This window comes from Prionailurus viverrinus, chromosome C2, assembly GCF_022837055.1.
Source record: "Prionailurus viverrinus isolate Anna chromosome C2, UM_Priviv_1.0, whole genome shotgun sequence".
Classification (NCBI taxonomy): domain Eukaryota; kingdom Metazoa; phylum Chordata; class Mammalia; order Carnivora; family Felidae; genus Prionailurus; species Prionailurus viverrinus.
Window position 1 is genome coordinate 53,972,150 of NC_062569.1, and position 4,933 is coordinate 53,977,082.

General features: G+C 43.0%; 1 pseudogene; it reads right to left on the reverse strand.

The window, feature by feature from the left end:
• Positions 1 to 251: 251 nt before the first annotated feature.
• On the reverse strand, positions 252 to 1,126 carry LOC125175367 (40S ribosomal protein SA-like; annotated as a pseudogene).
• Positions 1,127 to 4,933: the final 3,807 nt, after the last annotated feature.

A 4,933-nucleotide genomic window follows, 5' to 3' on the forward strand; every position in this document is an offset into this window, starting at 1 on the left:
TACATATTTGTTTAATTAATTGACTGAAGTTACAAGCCAAAAAATTGTATTCATCCTTCCAAAGTGCCTGATAAATTGTCCCTTAAATGAAGGCTACTATAGAGTCATTTACAAAATCACAGCATTTTTAGATTCAGAAGGAAACTTAGTGACCACTTGGTCCCATTTCTCCTTTACTTTTTGTGGGGGAACTGTTTGTTTTCCATCAACCTTATTTCCATTTCTGTTTAAGAGTCTGTGGACGGAGCCACTTAGGATCCCTCAGGGGTTGTTCCCACCCATTCAGGGGCCCGAGCAGTGGGAGCTGCAGCCCAGTCCTGAGCAGTGGCTGAGAGCCCCAGTCTTCAGTAGGGAACTGCTGGACCGGCACTGAGGACCCCGCATGTCTCAGACCACCTGAGACCTCAGGTTGAGTAGCAGTAAATTCGGGACCCGGGGCAGTCCATTCACCTGGAAATCCCTCCTTGGTCACAGCCTTTTCAGCATCAGCCTGCTCTTCCTTCTCAGTCTCTTCAGGATCTCTGTGGAAGGAGAGGTCAGGTGTGGCCTCCCATGGCTGTTCATGGGAGATGGTGCACAGGAGTGTGTGCAGAACCTCCCAGGCCAGCATCCACCACCTCGGACCCACTGAGTGAGCTCCTTTGCTGTTGCGTGGGATGGCAGTGTCCACACAGCACTGTGGAGAGTCTGGGTTACACAGAGCAACGGTAGGCAGGTTAATATAAGACACCTCTGTGAGAGGCTGGTGGTCAGCCCTGAATCAGTGACCAGCAGAAGACACAGTTTCTGGGAGGCAGCCTGGACATGGCTAGTGAAGGTTCCAGGAGTGAAGTGGCCCACAGTAGGAGGGGCTCCAGTGGCAGCCGTCGAGTTGAGCACAGCCCAGTGGCCAGTGTTCCTAGAATATGATGCTGACATTAGCCGGGTTTTTGATGGCAACAATGGAACAAGCTGCCGGCAGAAGCTTCTCATAGATCCCTCCAGATTTGTAATGCACCATCACTTTCTTTTCGGTAGATGTACTGTTCTGTTTGGAAGTCAATGTTAGTGTCATCTAAGCGAGTTCTGCTGCAAGGAATTAGAGGACATCCTCCTTCCTTTGCAGGACGTCAAGGGCTCCGGACATTGTGCAAGTTTCCCTTTAAGTTATGACTGGAACCCAAAGCAATGTCATTTGGACCCTCAGCACAGAAAGGCCATTTCACCTTTTCTTGAAGAAGAGAAATGAAGCCTGGAAAGACGAAGTGACTTGTCAAGTTTATGCATCAAGTCAGTGATAGATCCTGTATTTGTGGCCAGTGGAAAATCTCTAGATCCTTTCAATCCAGGCAAATTCTGTATCCAGGGTCCTTTAACACAGCCCAATTCCATAGCCTCTGGAAACACCCCTGCCCTGTACCCAAGTAACCTCCCAACAAAACCTTAGCATCTACAATAAAAAGTGAAATAAGAAAATGTTTCTATTTCATGAATTCCCTTGGAATTCACAAGAAACATATCATGATGGAAACAATTGTTCACTTGGGTCATTTAGAGTGGCTATCCCTATAATCCAAACTGTGGTTTCTTGTTTTCAGCTTTGAGAGTATGAATGAAATTTTTAATGAATGGGAGTCTTCCACGGTTTCACTGTGAATTTAGTATCTATACTGAAGCCCAGAAGTCAAATTTCCCATAAAAGGTTAGCAGGATTACTGGTCAGGAAGATTCCCTTTGGCAGAGAAATAATAGCTCAAGCAGAAATGCATTTGCTTCTGTTCTGAGATCTCTGGGGCAAGTCCTTGAAGACTGTGGCCCCTACCATAGGGAAGTCCCCAGTGGCTAAATAAAGAGGTTCCAAGTAAAAGAAAGAAAGAATTATTTAATTACATGGGCACAAATGGAAACCAAACGAGTAAATAAAAAGAAAAAGTCTCTGAGAGGAGAATTTGTCGGTTTGGTTTCTGAGTCTGCCCCCAATGGTTTCATTTTGCATATCTGTGGCATTTGGTTGAGGTGATGTGCGGTGAGAAGTTTCTGCTCGTGCCTTTCCAATAAGAAATCCTGGAAGCCACACTCAAGGGTAGGATCCCAAGAAACCCAAAACAAAGAATCCTTTCACAGCTATCCTTCACCCTCCACTGATGATTCCCAGATAATTAGCTCCACCCCCGAGCTCTCTTCTGCATTCTAAGCTGGCTTTCTCATTCCCTCCTGAAAGTCTCTACTGGAAACTTCCAAAGACATTCTCAGATCTATTCTCATTGTCTTTGGCCCCAAAACTGTTCATTCTCCTGTTTTCGCCTGCTCAGCAAACCACCCCACCATTTACCCAGGTACCCAAGTCTGAAACTTGGAATTTCTTCTTGACTCTTTCTCCTTTGCCACTTCAAATTCAGTCATCACCAGGTCCTGTCATTGCTGCCCTGTGAATAAATTTCACACCTTTTTCCTCCTTAGAAGGCATAGTGTCAGTGCCTTAGGGGATCATCAGTTCTCACCAGAGCTCCTACCTGGTGTCCCAGCCTACTTTTAGTCCGTTCCAGTTCATCCTCCACATTGTTCCTCATGGTCTTCCAAAATAAAAGCCCAATTACCTACCTTTCCACTCCTTAAAGTCCTTCAGTGGCCCTGGCAACAGAAACATCTATAAAATATAATGAAACACATAAGGAACCTATAAGTCTGGACACAAGAGTAGGAATTCTAGCCCTGTTGCCCATCACTTGGCCTGTCTGAGCCTCCATTTCCTTATCCGTAAAATAAGACATTGTGAACTAGAACAATGGATTTAAAACTTTTTAGTCTAGAACCAATAGTAAGAAACACATTTAGGGGTGCCTGGGTGGCTTAATCAGTCAAGCGTTCAACTCTTTTATTTTTTTAGTGTTTAGTTTTGAGAGAGAAAGAGAAACAGAGTACGAGTAAGGGAGGGACAGAGAGAGAGGGAGACACAGAATCAGAAGCAGGCTCCAGGCTCTGAGCTGTCAGCACAGAGCCCAATGCAGGGCTCAAACCCACGAACTGTTATATCATGACCTGAGCGGAAGTCAGATGCTTAACAGACTGAGCCACCCAGGCGCCCCAAGCATTCAACTCTTGATTTTGGCCCAGGTCATGGTCTCACAGTTTGTGAGTGTGAGCCCCACATCAGGCTCTGCGCTGACATTGCAGAGCCTGCTTGGGATTTGTCTTCTTTGCTCCTCCCACACACACGTGTGCATGTACACACACTGTCTCAAAATAAACTTAAAAAAAAAAAAACAGAAATGCATTTAAAACCACAGCACACACATACACATGCACAAATATATGTATAAGCACATAACACATATATAAATGCACAAAAAGCCCATACATGCACATGCAGACCACACATGTACAGGCATGCACATAAACTCATACACAGAAGTACAACAAATCATACCATAAAACACAGTTTCCCAATATGAAACATAGCCTTTCTATGTACAATGTACTCTGATACTTTGTTTTAGTCTATATTATTTTTTTTTAATTTTTAGTGAATGAAGTGATGCTAGTTTTGACCCACAAATTTAATTCCAGAATTCACTGGGAAGCTGTGACCTGCTGTTGATAAATACTGAATTGCATAGTTTCTAAGTTTCCTTCTAACTCTGAAGATTTAGATAGGCGAAGTCAGAAAAGTGAAGAGCTTCTAGAACATAGTGTGAAATGCTAGAAGAATCCGTTTTAACTAATACCATAAAAATACTCATTTGTATACATAAGGCCATCCCATATCCCTGTCAACAGCTCACTATGTTGCCACTTGCAGATATGGAAACCACAGATACTAGTTAAAAATGAACCACAGACCTCAGTTTAAAATTGTATAACTGTCTTAATGATAGTATCCACAACTCCCTGTCTCTTTAGGCAGCCAGTCCCTTTTAAAACAACACAAAGAAGTGGGGAGAACAGCTTCTTGTTTTTTTCACCTGATAATATATACTGCAGACCACTCTATATTTGTATGTTCACATATACCTGCTTTTCATGGCTGCATAGTATTCCATTTCTAGACAGAGTTAATTTAATTAATTCATTGCTGGTGGCCAGTTACACTGAACCACAAACACCCTGGAAGTGGAATTCCAAAGGCAAAGAATATATGTGGTTTTCACTTATTAGATATTGCCAAGTTATCTTCCATGGAAATTTTACCAGTTTACACCCCCAATTAACCGGGTATGGGTGCCAGTTATCCCAGATATTTACCAACATTTGCTTGTGAATCAGCCACATGGCTTCATATCTCAGCTTCTGCATAAGTTATGTGACCTTTAACAAGTGGCTGAATCACTCTGAGCCTCAGTTTCCCTGTCTTTTGGCAACACCCACAGGGTTGTTACAAAAATTAAAGGCAGTAATGAATGAAGAAGATATTTAATAATTTATCAGATGTGTTTGGCAGCATCTCATTTTTTACCAGCCCCATCCCAGTAATAATAATATATTTAACTTTAACATACTGTTGTAAGTTAACTCACAACTCCTCAAAGGTTGTCAAATTTAAATAGTATGCCTTCTAGCCTCTGTGGCAAACTCTATGCCCAATCAGTGTTGGCCCATGATGTCCCAGAGCACACATCTTTGTCTTTAAATATATGGTTTTCAGGGCACCTGGGTGGCTCAGTCAGTTAAGCATCCGACTTTGGTTCAGGTCATGATCTTGCAGTTCACGGGTTCGAGCCCCTTATCGGGCTCTGTGCTGACAGCTCACAGCCTGGAGCCTGCTTCTGATTCTATGTCTCCCTCTCTCTCTGCCCGTCCCCTGCTTGTGCTCGCTCTCTCTCTCTCAAAAATAAATAAAAACATTTTTTAAAAAGTTAAAAATATATATGTAGTAATTTAACAACTCTTTCTTTCTTTTACTTGGAACCTCTTTACTTAGCCACCAGGGACTTCCCTGGTAGGAGCCACAGTCTTC